The sequence below is a fragment of the Suricata suricatta genome, chromosome 9 (assembly GCF_006229205.1).
Source record: "Suricata suricatta isolate VVHF042 chromosome 9, meerkat_22Aug2017_6uvM2_HiC, whole genome shotgun sequence".
NCBI lineage: Eukaryota > Metazoa > Chordata > Mammalia > Carnivora > Herpestidae > Suricata > Suricata suricatta.
In genome coordinates, this window is record NC_043708.1 from 114,261,275 (window position 1) to 114,282,612 (window position 21,338).

At 36.8% G+C, this 21,338-nt stretch overlaps 1 protein-coding gene across 1 annotated transcript in view; it reads left to right on the forward strand.

Moving 5' to 3' along the window:
* Nucleotides 1-21,338, forward strand: part of OCA2 (OCA2 melanosomal transmembrane protein) — a 406,012-nt gene that overhangs the window by 167,872 nt on the left and 216,802 nt on the right. The window lies entirely within an intron of this gene.

A 21,338-nucleotide genomic window follows, 5' to 3' on the forward strand; every position in this document is an offset into this window, starting at 1 on the left:
CCTCTCCCATAAGTCGCTTGATGTGGCTCTCCCTTTCCATTTCTCAGGCCCTGTGTCAAGGTTGTAGGGCCTCTCCCCACTTGAGACATGACTGTCTTGCAAATTGAGCTCACCAGATATCTTGTTAACCCTATCATCTTTCCACTTTTCATCAATATTTTCTATATTCTTTGGGTTTTTCTTACTGATTTAGCAGTAATCTCTATTGGTATTATTACTTAAAACAAAACAAAAACCCAAACCACTTCCAAAATGTACTTCATGTGAGTGTATAGATTTATGAGAAAGATAAATTTGAAGCCCTGTCAAGGAGTATGTTCTTTAGCCAAGTGCTTTATTTATAGTTTTCCTTCAAGATAAGGTATGCTAAAATATTTTAAATACATTTTTATAAAAATTTTATTTACTGCAGTATTCGAAGAAGATAACTTCTATAGAAACTAAAGCCACTTAAACTTTGTAAATTAGTTGGATAATTTGAGCAAACTTCAGTTATTTACTATGGCATTGCTCCTTTGGTTCTAGGCTACCACTAGAAATCTTTATAACTTAATTTCTCTTTTTTGTTACTTGTAGAAAAACACATTGCTAGAATCTTACACATAGAACACGACATATATGCTTTTGACTGAGCCTTATATAATGTGTTCACAGCCTCTTAGAATTTATTCCCTTAAATGATTCCAAACCTTTTTGCCAAGTTTTGCCTAAGGTCCAAGTTGATAAATGTTCTTTATCCACACCTGAGAGCCAATCCACATAGAATCCTGATGTAATAATGACTAACACCAAACCTAAACTGGTAAAAATGTCATGAATTTTAATTTTATTTGATGTATTACATTTACAAGTTGTTGTAAATGTAGTTATTTTGAATTACACTGCAGACAATGTAATTGTAATATTAAGAGGTGGTCACCACTGGCAATTAAGAAAATGCAATAAAACGTGTTTTGTGGGTGGAGCGGTTCCATTAAATAATTCTTGGGTGTTTACAGAATATTTTGTTGTTTATTTGAGATCACTTTAAAGGAAGAAAGCATGCATTTGAAAGACTAAAAAATATGTGGGAGTTTACATGAAATTTTGTTAGCATTTGGTAGTGGTCATATAAATAACAATATTTTTAAATTTTATTTTATTTATTTATTTATTTATTTATTGTTTATTGTCAAGTGGTTTCCATATAACACCCAGTGCTCTTCCCCACAAGTGCCCTCCTCCATGACCATCCCCGCCTTCCCCTTTTCCCCTCCCTCTTCAACCCTCAGTTTGTTTTCAATATTCAAGAGTCTCTCATAATTTAAAGTCACATTTTTAACTCTATGGGCTTTTAGAAATCTTGATTACCATAAAACTTTTTAACCTGAGGAGCCCATACTTTTTACTAAGTGGTCACATCTCTTTTTTGTGTGGTTGTTGTATCTATGATTGAGGGGCTTCCTTTTTGCTTTTAAATCTTGTGTTTTGTTAGGATTGAACAAATGACTTTACTTGGGGATCCTGGAATACATAACTCATATATTTGCATTCATCATGGTAGAAGACTTGGGTTGACTAGGAGAATACTTTAGTTAGCATATATTTTAGATGGAGTACAGTATCCTTAGAGTTACAGTAACACCTTTGATGGGAACAGGAGCAACAGTGATACATGATCTTCCCAGGGCTTAAGCTAGTAGAGATCTGACCATTTATTTTTAGTGAATTACTGTTTTGAATGTGCTGTGCTGGGTAAGTTGAGTATAAAATATGATGTCATATAACATGAAGTGATGTCACATCACATAATGTGCATCATGAAAAGTGACATCATATAAATAGCATGATGTCATATGATAAAGTGGTGTCATATAACACTGTGTACAGTGTGACATCACATAATTACAGTGTGGTATCATATAATATCAGATCATGTTATGTAATAAAATGGCATCATATAATCTATTCTTTCATTTAAACATCATATCCTAAACACAGCATTGACTCTCATTCTCTTTTTATTTCTTATTTTAATTTTAAGTTTTAAAAAGTTTTTATTTAATTATTTTGACAGAGAAAGAGAGAGAGAAAGGGGTAGAGGCCGAGAGAGAGAGGGAGAGAGAGCATCCCAAGCAGGCTTCGTGTTGTCAAATGCAGGGCTTTACCTCATGGAGCCACTGAGACCATGACCTAAGCCAAAATCAAGCTGGATGCTTAAGTGACTGAGATACCCAGGTGCCCCCTTATTTTATTTTTTTAAAATTATCACAAAGAAAAATTTATTTTTCCTTTTGATACGAAGTTTTATGAATTTTAATAAAAATATATGTTTATGTAACCACCGTACAATAGGAATACAAAATAGTTTCATCATCCCAAAATACTTTAGTGTTACCCTTTTGTAGTCACCCCCTGCCTTAATCCCAGCAACCCTGAAACACTCTATCACCATAGTTTTGCCTTTTGGAGAACGTCGTATACGTGTAGTCAGACTATATGCAACCTTTGGGATGTGCTTCTCTCACACAGCATAAAGCCTTTGAAATTCATCCAAGTTGCTGTGTGTACAATAGTTCATTCTTTTTATTGGTGACTCATCTTCCATGGTATGGATATAGTTTGTTTATCCATTCACCCATTGAAGGTCATTTGGATTATTTTCAGTTTTTGGTGATTGTAGTGATTGTGAGTAGAGTACTCCAAATATTCATGTACATGATTTTGTTTCCACTTAAGCTCTCACTTCTCTTGGGTAAATTACCTAAGTGTGGGACTGCTGGGTCACATGGTGAGTGTATCTTCCCTTTAAAAGAAACTGCTGCACCATTTTCCAGATTGGATTTAGAACTTTGTGCTTTCACAGCAGTGCCTGGGAGCTCCAACTTCTCCAAATCCTCAAGTGTTTGGCATGGCTAGACTCCCTCTCCTGGAGTTCCACAGTGCCTTGTACATGACTTAGATGTAGAATTCACATGTTATTCTAATAATTTGTTTGTGTCTCTGCCCCCTGGTTATCCCCTTTGCTCCAGCTAAACTCAAGGGCATGGTCCATGTATGCTACATCTTTCTCTCCTCAGTGCCTTGTGCTTGATGCATTAATGGATACATGATATAGAATTAGAGAATGTATGAACAAACTTCTTATTGATTCTTATAGATTTCAACTTAATTATATTAAGAATTTTGGATGTGGCTGATTCAACTTGGATTGCCTTTGCCTGGGGCAAAGGCTTGTGTGTGGGTTTTTCATTGAGGAGCATGATTTCAGGGAAGAGAAGTGAAGGTCAGGGATACAGAATAATGTCAGGGAAATGTGAAAACCACTACACTGTGGAAACATGGAAGCAGAGTAGTGAAAGGAGTGAGCCCAAACAAGGCTGCATCATCATCTGTCTACCAATGGGGGACACTGGTTGCTCTATCCCATAGGATTGTCTGAGAAGTATGAAATATGTCTCAGTTCTGTTTGTGTGGTTGTCTGGGGGAGTGGGGACATTTTCTTATTGACTCCCATACCCCATTCGTCCAAGGTCCTCCCCATTGAATGCTATCTTGCACATGTATACAGCTGGTACATGCACAAAGGTCAAGCAACAGAAAAGCTACAGTTGGGAAGTAGGTACATGTGTTCAAAGACAGACTAAATCAGGGTACATCTGTGTGAGGGCACATTCACATAGAGCTGGTTATTGCCACAGGCTTCAAGTGAGAGACAGGAGAGCTTTGAGGGATCCAAAAGCCCAAGAGGTGCTGCAATATTGAAGAAAGAAAAGGGCCCTGGTAACAATTTATGTGCATCTAGCAAAGAGATAGTTCCCCAAAGTTCAAGGATCTTTATCTTACAACATATGCTAGAATTAACTCTAGTCTCCTCATTTGTTATACACAGGTCTATAGGACACAGGTCCTGCAGTCTACAGGAAATTCTTGGTACAAAATATGTTTCAAAATTCTGATATATTTGTACTTTACAAACATAATTCAGTGCACATACTGAATTATATATAATATAACATCCCCAAGAGATTCAGGGCCAGTACCTTGTCATCTAAGCATTAGTATTTCTGAAGTGAAACATGAATATTTATATAAGGTGGGATAAATTAAGACCACAAATTGCCTCATTTTCGTTCAAGTAAAATTTTATTGAATTTTGACATAAAACTTATAATAAAAATTTTTACTCTTCTGAACTATAGGATTTAAGAATCATGGCAATTCATTAGGAAACTATGAGTCAGTGAGCCAGATTCAAAATGTTGTCTTGGGCTTTACAATTTATAAACTTGATTAGCAATTTTTAGGTCTCCTTTGATAATTAGTTCAGAATGTCCTAAGCTTTCTCACAATATGTTTGATTAGATTTCAGTTCTGAAGATCTTTCTATAATTATTTCCCTGATTATAGTTTTGAAATTGCCAGTGTTCTCACTGACCTTTAGTGTCCTATTGTTCAGCAATTTTATTGTCTTTAAGTATTTTTTAGCTACCAATAAAGCAATGTACTTGTTCAGTCTTAAGAAAAATAAGGATTATTAGAATCATACTGGGCTCACTGGCAGATTGCAAGGGATGATGGGTCCTGGGCAAGTGGCAGACCCAGGAAAAAGAAATGGATCTTAACAAAGGGCATGTTCCTGTTTCCCACACACCCTCAATTCTCTTCTCATAGCCTCATGCTTCTCCATACATTTTCTCATCTTTTTTTCTATTCGCAGAATAGAGATGATCTTATTACTTTCCTGCTTTGTAGAATATTACTTATAGCAGTACAGAGAGAAAAGCCTATTTTGAATTACAGATTCCCTGATGAAGAGTAGATTGGCCCAGCTTGGCTTCCTTTTCTAACCTAGAGATTATGGCCAAGAGGACAGGGGCCACATGTTTTATACCAGAGTGACTGGAGGTATGGTTTTTAGAGGAAGGGGATGGAGTCATTGTGAGCTGGACAGACATCTCCAAAATTTCCTAATATGTTTCCCAGGTACTCTGATTTCTACCATGTAATTAATTTCAATTACATCATTCATTTATAAACTAAATCATCCATTCAGGCATTTGTACAACAAATGCACACAGTGGTTTAGGGGCTGTGTATAAGATGATGAACATAAAAACTAAGTCACTGCTCTCATTTGTTTCCCATTCTAGAGGGGAGATGGGTCTATACGGAGTCACATGAGGTGAAATGAAGACTACACAGCTAATTAAGACACAGATCTTCATAGCTTTTACAGTCTGATGCAAAGTCAGGCAAGTTTACAAAGTTGTAAAGCCAAATATAATCACTTCCATAATCAAGGTACAGATGAACTGCTATCAATGTCAAAATGAAAGAGAGCTAGAAGTTAGAGGGGGGAAGGAAATGGAAGAAGTGTAGGAAGAAGAGGAGGAGGAACAGGAGGAAGAAGAGGAAGAGTTGGAAGAAATCACATCCAGTTGAAAAGGCAGGGAAATGCCTCTTTGAGGAGGCAGTATTCGCCATGGACTTTGATGAAAGAGTATGATTCCAAAGGTTGGGATGAGAGTAAAGATTTCATCCAGATGGAACAAGTTGAGCAGATACAAGGAAGCAAGTGACACTTGTAGAAATTCCAATCAAAAACAGTAACAGTTGGCCCATGGTGACCCGTAGTACATGCCTGGTGACTGGCAAGAAGTAGTTCAACAGCACCTTTATGTCAAGCAGGTGGCTCAGAAATATCATTGTTCTAAGTAAGCTCAGAAACTCACCAGCCCATAAGACAGATCTGTTCTTTTTATGGCGGAGAGGATTTGACCAGGTTGTCTACTAACCCACATGTTATTGAACTATAAACTTAGACTGGTAATGTGAAATTTTACATTATAAAAAGGATACCAGTGTATTAGTTTAGTGTCCCCTGTGGAGGGGACAGTATATTTGGATCTTGGGGTAGTCAAAGGATTTGAATGTTTCATGACATCACACTGTGAGTGCCTGTGTGTGACATATGAAGAACTGAGCTTTTAATTAAGTCACATGGTTACCTCATCAGTGAGGGCTAAAATAAGCTAGTTTTGAGGGTCTTCTCAAGAATCTGCTGCCTCAAAGAAAGGCTTTTTCTTGCTATAGCTTCAAAGTAAACCTAAGTGAATGGTGACACTCATCTGCGTTGGAAGGATGGTTTAGGCTCAGACACAGTAAGGTGAAGAAGGGGGAAAACAGAGAAGATGGTGAGGGAAACTCCAGTGGCTGAGAAATTCAGGAAACCCAATCCATCACTATGAATGGCAATTGTTACAAAAATTTTTGAAATTCAGGAAACCTGATCCATCACTATAAATGGCAATTGTTACATGCATTTTATTATCACCTTGATAATAAAAACATTTAAATCCCTATATAGATCCATCCTAGTTTTTATCAAGTATTCATCTTAAGTGAATGTAATTATCAATGTGATTGTTTTGGAATGACGATAAGTCTTAGCGTTTAAAAACTGATTAAAGTACCTGTTTTCCTTATTAATCTCACCATGGGTAAAATTTCTACATTCCCCATTACACTGAAGAAATGAAATCTTGAGAGAGAGAATGAGAGTGAGTGAAAAAGAGAAGGACAAAGGAAAGAAGAGGAAGAGGAAAAGGGAGGAGGTGAAGTAAGAAGAGGGAGGTGAGATAAGAAAGGGAGAGAAAGAGAATGGGCTTAGATTATTTTAATTAAGACGTGGAAATCACATGCCATAAATTTCGTCCTTTGTGTATAATTCAGTGTTTTTTAGTATATTCACGAAGTTGTACAACCATTGCCGCTGTCGAATTCCAGGACATTTTCCTCACCCTCAAATAGCCCCACACCTATTAGCACTCACCATTTCTCTTCACGCCCCACCTTGTATTTCCCTCCAATCCCTGGCAACTGATAATCCTACTTTCTGCCTGTGTGAACCTGCCATTTTTGACATCCCGCATAAATAGAGTTATTCAATGTGTGGTCTTTTGTGTCTTAGCATAATGATTTCAAGATTCATTCATGTTGCAGGATATGTTAATACTTCATTCTATTTTATATATGACTAAATAATATACCATTTTCTAAGCTGTACCACAATTTATCTGTTAATTGACTGATGGACATTTTGGTTTTTCTCCCCAGTTTTTGGTTATTATGAATAATCATGCTGTGAACATTTGTGTATGAGTTTTTGTGTGAACATATGTTTTCAGTTCTCTTGGTTATATACCTAGGAATGAAATTGCTGGGTTATATGGCAATTCTGCTTAACATTTTGAGGAACTGACAGACTGTTTTTCACAGAACCTTTAATTTTACATTCCCAACAGCATTGGATAAGGGTTCAAATTTTTCTACATCCTTATCAACAGTTGTTATTGTTGATATTTTTATTATATCCATTCTTCAGGCTGTGAAGTGATATCTCATTGTGTTAATGAAAAGGCTAATGGCTAATGTCGTTGGACATCTTTTTATGTGCTTGTGGTCATCTATATATCTTTGTAGAACTGTCTATTAAAACACTTTACCCATTTAAAAAATGTTTTTCTTTATTTTTGAGAAAGAGAGAGAGACAGTGTGAGCAGGGGAGTGTCACAGAGAGAGGGAGACACAGAATGTGAAGACAGGCTCTAGGCTCTGTACTAGCTATAAGCACAGAGCCTGATGTGGGGCTCAAACCCACGAACTGTGAGATCATGACCTGAGCCAAAGTCAGACACTTAGCTGACTCAGCCACCCAGATACCTCTACCCATTTTTTTAAACTGGCTTATTTGTCTTGTTTTTGTTGAATTATAAAGTTCTTCATATAATCTAGATACTAGTCCTCATCAGATATGTGATTAGTAAACATTTTCTTTTATTCTGTGGATTTTCTTTTTGCTTTCTGGATAGCATCCTTTGAAGCATAAAAGGTTTTTATTGTGATGAAGTCTAATTTATCCATTTGTTTCTTTTGTTCCTTGTTCTTTTAGGGTTATATCTAACAAACCATCACCTAATCCAAGGTCATGAAGATACATTATCTCTGCATTCTTCTAGTGTTTTATAATTTTATTTCTTCCAGTTAGGTCTATGATCCATTATTTTTACATATGTTATAAAGGAGTGGTCTTTTCTGTATAGGAAATGGTTTAATTACTAATTAAATCTCTCTCTCTTTTTAAAAAAAACCTTTTTCCCCCAGTTTCACTGAGCAATATTTGGCACATTGCTGTATAGGTTTAGGGCATATAGCATGATGGTTTGTCTTACATGTATTGTGAAAAGATTTCCACAGTAGGTTCAGCTAACATTTATTTTCTCATATAGATACAATAAAAACAAAAGAAAGAGGGAAAAATAAAGGAAGAAAGATTTCCTTCTTGTGATGAGAACTCTTAGAATTTATTCTCCTAACAATTTATATATATATATCATACAGTAGTGTTAGCTATAGTCTTCATATTATATGTTATATCCCTAGTACTTTTTAAATCGTATAATAGAAAATTCAATCTATTTAATCAAATAGATAGAGTCAGATCTTTTTTGTTACTTCAGTCAGCTTCAGTAGTTTGTGTCTTTCTAGAATCTGTCAACTTTGTCTAGGTTATCTAATTAAGATTTTTTTCATAGCATTACAAGCATACCATAGTGATACTGTAGGTTCAGTTCCAGGTCACTGCAATAAATCAAATATCATAACAAAGCAAGTCAAATGTATTTGTTGGTTTCCCAGTGCATGGAAACATTATGTTTATACTACAGTGTAGTCTATTAAGTATGTAATAGCATGTCTTTAAAAAAGTGTATATACTATAATTTTAAAATATTGCTAAAAATGAAACCATCATTTGAGCTTTTAGCAGGTTATAATCACTGATCACAAATTACCATAACAAATATAATAAAGTAAAAGCTTGAAATATTGCAAGAATTATCAAAGTGTGACACGGAGACTGAAGTGAGCAAATACTGTTGGAAAAATGATGCTGATGGTCTTGCTTGATGCAAGGTTGCCACAAACCTTCAATTTGTCAAAAAGACAGCATCTCTGAACTGCAATAAAGCAATGTGCAATAAAAGGAGGTTTGCCTATATGTTATAATCTTTTTAAATTCAGTAAAGTCAGTAGTAATGTTCCTACTTTTCTTCGTCAGTATAGCTAAAGGTTTATCAATTTTGTTACTCTTTTTTGAGAATCAACTTTCGGTTTTTGATTGTCTCTATTATTTGTTCTGTTATTTGTTTCATTATATCCATTTTCATCTTTATTATTTCCTTTTCTCTGCTTGCTTTAGGTTTAGTTTGACTTTTTTTAACATGGAAGATGAGATTATCCACCTGAGAACCTTCCTTTTTTCGACTGAAGGTGTAGTTTACAACTGTAAATTTCCCTCTTAGCACTACTTTGCTGCATCCCAAATTTCTTGTTATGTGTTTTCATTTACATTCATCTCAAGTATTAACTTATTTCATTATGATTTCTTCTTTGACCCATTGATTTAAAGAGTGTGTTCTTCACATGGGGAAAATTGGTTTAAAAACCAGAGGGGCTGATTTCTGTGAATTTATAAAACCAGTGGTACATGGAGCCTGGAGCTTTAGAGGTCTGCTGAGTCAGCACTGGGTAAGCCTTGGGTGAGTGATAGCTGGATCGCTGCCCTTATAGATAGCAGTTTGTGTGGAGAGGCAGCATAAAATAGCAGTTTACACAATGCTGGGGACAAACAGGAGACAGATCTGTTCATATTAATTTTGGAGCATGTTGAGGGGCTTCTCTGAAAATGAGGGGAATAGCAAGTGCCATTTCCCTCACCCACTCCCTATCATAAACACAGGGCAGTCTGTGAGAGGCGAGGCTGTACTGTCACTGGCTACCTAACCTGCTAGCCACACACCATGTGCAAAATTCACTTGAGGACTGGCCCACTCCAGGCCTGCTAGCTTTGGCTCTGGGTCAGGGCAAGTTTTGTTAAAGCTGCACATGCTCTCTGATTAGATGCTCAGTACACAGCTGTTGCAGGGTACCAGGCCCATTATCTACCACTGTCCCTGCACTGCACCTAGCCCTGTGTTTCCAACCACCTTGCATGTCACACTCAGACATACCTCCCCAACTGCCATTTCATGCCATGCCAAGGCTCCCTTGCCAGTAGTACTCAGCTGAGTGCTCTTAGCAGCCATAGCACTCTACACTCACCAACACATGCCCAGCCACATATGTGTAGTATGACCAGCAGCCAGGTGCATAGCTTCCACTTACCAGCTGCCACACTATGTCCAACCACATATCCTCAGCCACCTTCACATGCTAGGCACAGTTGTGCTAGTCTCCATCACTTAGCTTCATAGTGCTTTGAGGGATACAGCATAGGACAAGTGGAGTTTTGCTAATACTGCTGCCCCCTCAGAGCTGGCCTGCTTGGGTCCCGTTAACATCACAGAGAACAAGCATAGCCCACAACAGTCAGAGAGTTGGTGTAGATGACTGGACTGAAAGGAAACAAAACTCCAGACAAATAGCAGGAAGTAAGCAACACACATAGAATATTTTTCTGAAGTGCCAGGCTCTGGTGAACATGGGACACAGTGCTGCAGGGGCTCCAGGGGCTCCAGGATGTCTTCTTTATAAAGTTTTTATTTTCAAGAGCAGAAGAGACACAGCTGACCTTCTTAACAGAAAGGCAGACCAAATGAGGATATAAGAGTTTATCTGAAATAATAGAACAGGACAAGGTCAAGGCCACAGATCTGAGTAATATGCATGGTAGAAAATTTAAAAGAATGATAATAAAGATACGTCTTGGATGTAAGAAAAAAGTGGAATACATCAGTGAGGCTATTAACACAGAGATAGGAATAACAAGGCAAAGAGAAAGGGCACAATAAGCAAAATGAGAAACATGCTTAATGGAATGGAATGGCCAGCTGAAAGAAGTAGAGGAACAATTTAATGACCAAGAAGACCACAGTAATGGAAAGAAGTCAATGGAATGGAAAAGAGAGAAGAATTATGCAAAAGAGAATAAACTTAGCAAACTCAGTGACTCCCTCAAATGTAAGGACATTTATATTACAGAAGTCCCAAAAGAAGAGAGAGAAAATGGGACAGAAAATGTATTTGAAGAAATAATAGCTGACACCTCCCCCCCCCCCCCATTGGGGGAAGGAAACAGATATCCAGATTCAGGAGGCAAATAGAATCCCCAACACAATTTTAATAAAGCAGACCCACACCAAGACATATTGTAATTAAATTGGCAAAATATAATGATAAGGAAAAAACTCTTAAAAACACCAGAACAAAAGAAGTTATTAACAACAAGTGAAAACTGATAAGGCCAGCAGGAGATTTTTCAACAGAAACATTGCAAGCCAGAAGGGAGTGACATGGTATATTCAAAGTGCTGAATGGCTTCGAATGGGTGAATTACAGCCAATAATATTCTTTCTATCCAGCAAGGCTATCATTCAGAATAGACGGAAAGATAAAGAATTCCAAGAAAAACAAAAATCAAAGGAGTTCATGACCACTAAACCAGTTCTGCAAGAAATATTTATTTTTAAAATATTTTGAATTTATTTAAGAGAGAGAGAGAATGAGCAGGGAGGGGCAGAGAGAGGAAGACACAGAATCTGAAGCAGGCTCCAGGCTCTGAGCTCAGCACAGAGCCCAATGTAGGGCTTGAACTCACGACTTGTGAGATGAAGACGTGAGCCGAAGTCAGATGCTTAACTGAATCACCCAGGTACCCCTGCAAGAAATATTTAAAGGGGACTCTTTGAGTGGAAAGGAGAGATCACAAGTGATAGTATTGAGGTAGAAAACAAAAGCAGAAAACATGAATATTTCAGTAAAAAATCAGTCAAAGAACTTATAAAAAAAGATATAAAATATACCTAAAATGTGAAGAGAGGAGAAAAGAATGGGTTCAAACTTAAATGACCATCAACTTAATATAGATTGCTATTTGCAGAAAATGTTATATGGAAACCTAATGGTAAGCCACTAATAAATATGGAAGAATAAGGAGAAAGAAATCCAAATATATCACTAAAGAAAATCAACAAACCATGAAAAAGAGAAAGACAAGAAAGGAACAGAGAAATTCTTCAGATACAATCATAAAACAAGTAACAAAATGGCAGTAAATACTATCTATATGAATCAATAATTACTCTGAATATAAGTGGACTAAATGGTCCGATCAAAAGACATAGGGTGACAAAATGGATGAAAAAGACTAACAAGACCCATCTATATGCTCCCTACAAGAGACCATTTTAAATCTAAAGATACTTACAGCTTGAAAGTGAGAGTAGAGAAACATTTATCATGCAAATGGATGTGAAAAGAAAGCCAGAGTAGCAATACTAATATCAGACAAAGTAGACTTTAAAACAAAAGCTATAACAGACAAAGACTGACACTATATAATAATAAAAGCTCCAATCCAACAAGAAGATATAACAATTGTAAATATTTATGCCTCCAACTTGGAATGCCCAAATATATAGAAACAATTAATAACAAACATAAAGGAACTTACTGATAGTAATACAATATTAGTAAAGACCTAATACCCAACTTATGTCAATGGACAGATCATCTAAGCAGAAAATTAACAAGAAAACAATGACTTTGTATGACACAGTGGAGTAGATGCATTTAACAGATATTTTCAGAACATTCCATCCTAACACAGTAGAGTATATGTTCTTTTCAAGTGCACATGGAACGTTCTCCAGAATAGATCACATATTAGCCCAACAAACAAACCTCAACAAATTCAAGATCAAAATCATACCATGCATCTTTTCTGACCACAACACTATGAAACATAAAGTCAACCAGAAGAAAATTTTCTGGAAAAACGACAAATACCTGGAGCCTAAATAACATACTACTAAAGAATTAATGGGTCAACCACTAAATCAAAGAAAAAATTAAAAAGCACATGGAAACAAATGAAAATGAAAACAGAACAGTCCAAATCCTCCAGGATACAGCAAACGTGGTTCTAAGAGGGAAGTTTATAGCAATACTGTTATACATCAATACCTAAGAAAACCAGCAAACAACCTAATCTTGTACCTAAGACAGCTAGAAAAAGAATAAAAAACAAAACCTAAATTCAGCAGATAGAAGGAAATAATACAGATTAGAGCAGAAATATATGATATAGAAAGTAAAAAGACAATAGAACAGATAAATGAAACCAAGATCTGGTTCTTCAAAAAATATCAGATAAGATGGCAAACGTCTAGCCAGATTTACCAAGAAAAAAAATATAAAAGACTCAAACCAATAAGTTCCCAAATGAGAAAGAAAACTATCAACCCAACAAAAATACAATCATAAGAGAATATTATGAAATGCTATATGTCAACAACTTAGACAACCTTGAAGAAATGGATAAATTCCTGAAACACATAAACTGCCACAACTGAAACAGGAAGAAATAGAAAATTTGAACAGACTTATAGCCAGCAAAGAAATTGAGCCAGTAACCAAAAAACTCCCAATAAGTGAAAGTCCAGGGCCAGATGACTTTATACGTGAATTCTACCACACATTTAAAGAGTTAGTACTTATTCTTCTTAAGCTATTCTAAAAAATAGAAAAGGAAAGAAAACTTGCAAATTCTTTCTATCAAGCCAGCATTATCCTGATACCCAAACTAGATAAAGACACCACTAAAAATGAGAACTACATGCCAATATCCTTGATGAACATAGATGCAAAAAACTCAGCAAAATACTAACAAATTAAATTTAATAATATATTTAAAAAATCATTTGCCATGATCAAGTGGGATTTATTCCTGAGTTGCAAGTGTAGTTTAATATTCACAAATCAATCATTGTGATACATCATCTCGATATGAAAAAGGATAAGAACCATATGATTACTTCAATACACAGAAAAGGCATTTGACAAAGTGCAAGCTCGATTGATGATAAAAAATCCTCCATGAAGTAGGGTTAGAATAAACATACCTCAACATAATAAAGGCCATATATAAAACGCCCACAGCTAGCATAATCCTTTATGGGGAGAAACAGAGAACTTTTCCTCTAAGATCAGCAATAAGACAAGAATGTCCACTCTCATCACTTTTACTCAACATAGTATTATGGGTTCTGATGACAGCGATCAGACATCACAAAGAAATAAAAGGCATGCAAATCCGTAAGGGAAAGTAAAACTTTCATCATGTGCAGATGACATCATACTATTTATAGAAAAATCAAAAGACTCCACCAAAAAGATGCTAGAACTGTTAAACAAATTCTGTAAAGTTGCAGGATACAAAATCAATGTACCAAAGTCTATTGTATTTATATATACTAACGAATAAACACAGAAAGATAAATTAAGAAAATTTCCCATTTACAATTGCACCAAAAATAAGATAACTAGTAATAAACTGGCAACTCTCAAGGACAGTTTCTATTAACGACCTCTTTCTCCTTGTATATAAGCCATATTATCTTGTTTCTTTGTATGTGTTGTTAACTTTGTTTTCTGTTTATTTTGTAGTTGTTGAAGACTGAATATTTCAAATAACATAATATGGCAGCTCTGGATATTAGATTTTCCCTTTTTAGCATTTGTTGTTGTTGCTGTTTGTTTGTTTAGTAACTTTCCTGAACTACTTCTGTAAATTCTGTATTTTTGTTCATGTGTGACCACTGAAGTCTGTATGTGGCAGTAGTAAGCTAATGATTGGATAGAGACTTTCTTACATGTTTTAAACCAATCATTCCCCTGCATTTGCCAAGAGGTTCTGTGTGTTTGGGCATGCCTTCGATGTTCCAACATGCAATTTACATCTTTTCCAATGCCTTCACTTCCTGCTTTTGTGAGGCCTTAGGGCCAGCCAGAGGTGAGTCATTAGGTCCTTCTCATGTCTTTCTTGGGCATGTACACAATCCTATGAATGCATCTAGATTCTCAGGAACATATGAGAGCTTTTCAAAATCTCTTACAGAAATCATACTACATCTATTCTTTTAAGTTTTTTTGGTCAGCTTCAAAGTCCTAAATCTTACTGCTGCCACAAACAGCTGATATGTTAAGTAGTTGCCACTGGTTATGTTTAACATAAGCCCTGGGGGGGAAGCTGTTCCCAGTGAGTGTGCTTCTAGGTCAAGGAGGTCCTGATAGTGAATTTTCAGGTCACACCCTGGGAGTGGGAGTTTTCAAGGAACTTCAAAACAGGTCAAATAGTGACACCTTTTTGGGAATGTGACTTATGGGAAACTCAAATCCTATTCTTTCTCTTCAGTGGCTGCTAGGATGCTGGTTTTCATTGTGATTATAGGGAGGGTTTTTTTTTTAATGTTTATTTATTTTTGAGAGAGAAAGACACTGAGTGTGAGCAGGGGAGGGGCAGAGAGCAAGGGAGACACAGAAACTGAAGCTAACTTTAGGCTCTGAGCTGTCTGTACAGAACTCAACACGAGCCTCGAACTCACAAACCATGAGGTCATGACTTGAGCTGAAGTCGGACGCTTAACTGACTGAGGTTCCCTGGGAAGTTGTTTTTTAAGAATACCACAGGGCCAAGAAGAGAGTAAAAAAGATTGGGATAACTTAAGCTGCCACAGAACTCACTGTTTTTATCAACATTCAGCTGAATTTCCTCAATAAACATACCTCATATTGTTTCAGGCCTTTGGATGATTTAAAGAGTTCCAAAACAGTTGATTTAAAAAAATTTTTAAATGTTTTTTATTTATTTTTGAGAGAGAGAGAGAGAGAGAGAGACAGACAGACAGACAAACAACATGAGGAGGGGAGGGTCAGAGAGAGAGGGAGACACAGAATCCAAAGACAGGCTCCAGGCTCTGAGCTAGCTGTCAGCACAGAGCCTGATACAGGGCTCGAACCCATGAACCATGAGATCATGACCAAAGTGCCAAAGTCAGACGCTTAACCAACTGAGCCACCCAGGTGCCCCAAACAGTTGATTTTTGTAACCCTTGCCAGTATTCTCATGTTTTTTTTTTATTTGTTAGTTTTTGTTTTTGTTTTTTTAGGAGATGATTTTTGGAGGTTCTTACTTTGCCACTGACATCACTCAAAAGTTGAGTTGTAAGTGGTTGTAATTGTAGATATTTATTATGTCATTATTGAGACTACTTCCTTTCCTGAGGCTTGTGAATTTTGTTTATTAATCATTGATGGCCAGCAGCATCTCTGAATGCTCTGAGAACCTTGATTACCAGGTGGAGATTGGGTTTCCAGATGATGTGGCAAGGAAAAAGCCAAAAAGGGAAGAGAGCTTTAAGGATGTGATGCATAGTTCACAGCCTCATTCCTCCTTTCAGAAAGGTTAGTCTAGGCGAGGATGGCATGGGAACTAGAGAGACAAGAGCCTTGTTAGAGCTATGCAATACTCTCCAGTCATTCACAGGTGGCTTCCCACAGACTGCAGGGGACCCTCCTCACTACTCCATCTTCTTTAAAATCATCTCATGCCTACTCTTGACACCTGGATCTCAAAGCATTTGCCATATTGAAATGTTCTCACTAAATCACATGTGAACTTGTTTTCTCACTTATTTGGCATTTCTAATTGTGATTTGCAGTAACTACAACCTTCTTATTTTGCTATAAAAGTAATTTGCTACAAACAAAAAGAAGCAGATTCTTAATGAGAGAGAATAAATAGATAGTTACAAGAGTTGGGGGTGGAAGGATGTGTGCAAGAGGTGAAGGGGATTAAGAGTACACTTATCTTGATGAGCACTGAGTAATATGTAGAATTGTTGGATCACTATATTGTAAACCTGAAACTAATATAACACTGTATGTTAACTATACTAGAATTAACTTTAAAAAGTAATTTGGTGCTGACTTGGAGCATCTTTACAGTTGCTACAGAACTGAAATGCCTAAAGGGTTTCAATATTGGGACCAAGATGTCATTCCTTATGGGGTACTGGATAGTTCTAACTTTGGAGTCATATTGCTAGTAAGAATAAGCTGTGTCAAAATTTTCACTTGTTTTTTGGAAGTAATGCTATGGTCATGTTTTAGTTACTCAGTATCAATATCTTGCATAAGAATTTAAATAAATCCTGTGAGTATTAGTGTAGTCATTTATTCCTGGGACTTGTAAACATAGGAGAACCAGTTTTCCAAATGCTATTTTGTGGAAATTAGGTGTTCCATTTGGAATAAAACTCAACAACTGAAAACATAATTGACCTAGTTTTTTTTTCTGTACCCTGTGCATTTGATATTTTCTCAGGCCAGATGTATCAGGATAGGATAGGCTATGTTGGTTATGCTAGATTAAACATTGATCCTGGCATCTCAGAACCTTACCACAAGAAAGGACTTTTCTTGCTGATACTACATGTTTAGTGCTGGTCAGTGGGAATTTCTGGTAGACAAAGACACCAAGATTTTGTAATGCCACTATAGCAACACAGTTTCCAGGGTCACCTTGTCAGGCAGGAGAAAGTAGATAGAAATGATGGCTGTCCAGAAATGCCAAGCTGAGAAGGTGCATCTCTTGTGCTCACAACCTATTGTCTAGGTCAATCTTGTGGTTTCACCTAACTTTGCAGGGCTAGGAAATCTTCCTTGGGGTCCAGTAGGGAGAAGAGGGTCAAGTGTGAGTTCTGGCAATCTAGTAAACCAGCACATGAGACACATCCTAAAATATTTTTCGGCTTTACATGATGTGATACTTACCTTGTGTATTAAAATAGTGGCCACTCAGCAGGAGTGACTATAATCTGCCTAGATGTTTGTGGGTATTGAAGGAATCAATGAAAAATATATACTCTCTTTGAATTTCAAAGCACCTGAGGCTAAGGATGGGAAGGCAGTCTCAATATCTTTAAGTATCTTTAAGCAGCTTTGGGTGATATCCAAGGGCAGCTGGTGCATTTCTCCACACTCTCTGTTGCCCAACTCTGGTGACACCATTCACATGGAACACAGGTCACTGCAGTTGTGCAGTGTATAGTTCATGTGGCTCAAGGCAGCAGACTTGCTCCAGTGGATCAAAGGAAAAGCTGCACTTAGAATAAAATGTTACGGTCTCCAGGGAAGGCCTAGAAACTCTAACAAATTGTATAGTATTCTGAGAATTTACATCCCTGTTTATTGCAGCTATTTAGCTGTTCATTCATTTACTTCTTGATCCAATATTTTTTAGTGTGTATATCCCACTCATCACTGTAAGAGACATGGAGGATATAGGGAATAAAGCACTGACTCTGACAATGTGTAATGCCCTGGCAGCCCACATTTCTCTTAATAAATTGCATTCCACTGACAAAGCTAAAATGAAATAAGACAGAGTGAGAAGCTTTTCCTTATGCTTAATTATTTTCATGTAAGAATTTACTCATCTTAATCATTCATAATTTTAACCCTACTCCATAATATCAAGGGACATAATATTAATATTTTTAATATATCTACCCTTTGATATCTTTTTTTTTTGCATTTTTAGATCTTGGTACTAGAAGTTCAATACAAAATGTTAATAGAGTCTTGTTTTGAGTGGAGGATAATACTTACAATAATGCTTTTCAAATAAATGCCAAAATCTCAGTAACTTTAAAAAGTTGGTTTAGGAAATCATATGATTTTGAGACCTAAAAAAAATAAGTAAATAGAAGCAACTGAAGAAAACATTAGATATGACATTTTCTTGATGATATTTTAAAAAAATTTTTATGTTTTATTTTTTGAGAGAGAGAGAGAGAGAGAGAGAAAGAGAGAGAGAGAGAGAGGGAGGGAGGGAGGGAGAGAGAGAGAGAGAGAGAGAGAGCAAGCAGGGGAGGGACAGAGAGAGAGGGAGAGACAAAATCTGAAGACAGGTTCCAGGCTCTGAGTTAGCTATAAGCACAGAGCCCGATGCAGGGCTCAAACCCACAAACTGTGAGATCATGACCTGAGCTGAAGTCAGATGCTCAACTGACTGAGCCACCCAGGCACCCCTTGATGATATTTTTATATACTTGTCTTGAAGTTCTATTTTAGGTTCATTTTTGATAGTTGTGAATAGGAAGCTCCCCAGAGGCTGTTTGATTTCCAACATCCTTCAAAGATGGCTAAAACCACATAATAGTTCCAATGTTGAGTTCAGTTCTGGTTGACTCACTCATGGCCTAAGCAAAGAGCATGGGCTTACCTTAGAGATTCTTATGGCACCTTGGTATCCAACACTAATGTAGCTGTCACTGTAGTTGTCAAAGCTGTCATAGGTGAATAGCTGTCATCATGGCAGTTGTATGTGGACCATCTTTCCCATGAAACTGTGTAGTCTGCAGGACAGAGCTTGTCTGGTTCACAATTTCTTAGCCCATGAGGGACCTATACCTAAGTGTGTATACTCAGTGCATTGTGTTGATGGAATTGTTTTTCTGTCCATCCCAGATGTTTATCCTGCTACTGGTTTTGTTTTTTCCCCTGACAGTATGAGTAAGATGGCATTCAGGGCACAGTCTGGATACTCAGTACTAGCATATATGAAAGAAAAGGATCTTGCTTCTGTGTGTTTCATTAGAGGTCCTATTATTTGGAGAAACTTGCCACCCTCCAAGCAGAGTCACCCTTGAATGCCTTGAAAGTTTCAGTTCCACCTTTTAATGGTATATGTTTAGAGATGTATTATTTTCTTTCCCCTATTCCTACGTCTTCTCTCAATTTTGTCTTTTGGTTTTGGAGGTGGGATGGAATGAATACAGATAAAAATGACAGTTTTTATTTTTACTGAAGGGAATCTAGGATCAGTCCACCTCATCTAATAAGCAGTGGACCTGGAGACCAGCAGCCAGGCTGGAGTCTCAGTTATGATACTCCTGGGCAGGGAGGAAGGGAATGCTGCCTCTGAGATGGAAAAATGATTTGGTTGTTATGCTCAACCTTCTTAGGTGATGTTTCTGCCTTGGCTGGTTTGTACCCCGTTCCCCCTGCATTACTGTTCCATGTTCTTCTAAAGCTGCATACTTTATTTAAGATGACCTAATTTCTGCAAAGTTCACTGGCCTCTTAGGTAAGCTAGAAGTCTTTAAGTATCTTTGTCAGAGTATATTATGTCATCAAAGACATTGTCATGCACCTCAGTTCTTAAAGAGGATATAAAAAGTACTAAAGATTGATAAACTGTATTACTTTAAAAATAGAAACTTCCATTTCTTTTGAGAAGTTATTGAGAAAGATGTCATAGTGTGAAAAAATATGTGCAAAACATATTTTTGTTACATTTGGAAATTATATCTAAAATATAAAAAAGAACACCTATAAATTTGTAATAGAATGGCAGCACACCTAGCATAAAAATGGACAAGAATCCTGAAGAGACACTTTGCAAAAGATGATGTATTGAAATGATTGAAATTACCATGAGTATATGAAAAGGTGCTTTTTCTCACAGGTCATGAGTAAAATGTGATTTTACACCACAAAAAGATACCATTATATATCCATACCTATGTGGCTAATGTTAAAGACTGACATTAGCAAGTGTTGACAAAATGTAGAGCAGCAAGAGATGTCATATATTGCTGATAAGATTGTAAATTTGTACAAAGACTTTGGCAACATATACCTAAAGTTTAGGACAATGCATACCTGCTAAAGACAGCTAAAGAATTGATCAAAACAGGGGCGCCTGGGTGGCTTAGTAGATTAAGCATCTGACTTTGGCTAAGGTTATGATCCATGATTTGTGAGTTTGAGCCCCTCATCAAGCTCTGTGATGATAGCTTACAGCCTGGAGACTGCTTCAGATTCTGTATATCTCTTTCTCTCTGCCCCCCACCCCCCATGCTCATGCTCTGTCTCTCTCTGTCAATAATAAATAAACGTTAAAAAAAGAAAAAAGAATTGATCAAAACAGATATAAGCAAAAATAGCTGAACAAGAATTTAGAACAATAGTCATAAAATTAATCGCTTGGCCTGAAAAACGCATAGAAGACAGCAGTGATGCTATTGCTGCAAAGAACATGGATCTTAAAAATAGTTATGATGAATTTAAAAAAGCTATAAGCAATGTGGAAAACATAATGGAGGAGGCCACTGCACGAATTGAAAAGGCAGAGAGGAGAATAGGTGAATTAGAAGATAAAATTGTAGAAAAAGAGGAAACCAAGAAAAAGAGAGACAAACTGATCAAGGAGCAGAAGAAGAGAAGTTGAGAACTGAGTGATGCAATCAAACAGAATGATATATGTATGATAGGAATTCCAGAAGGAGAGAGAAAGGGGGAGAGAGAGAGGGAGAGAGAGAGAAACAGAGAGAGAGGTTGAAGGGTTACTTGAACAAATCATAGCTGAGAACTTCCTCAACCTGGGAAAGGTAACAGACAATAAAATCCAAGAGGCACAGAAACTCCCCTCATACATAACTTGAATCAAT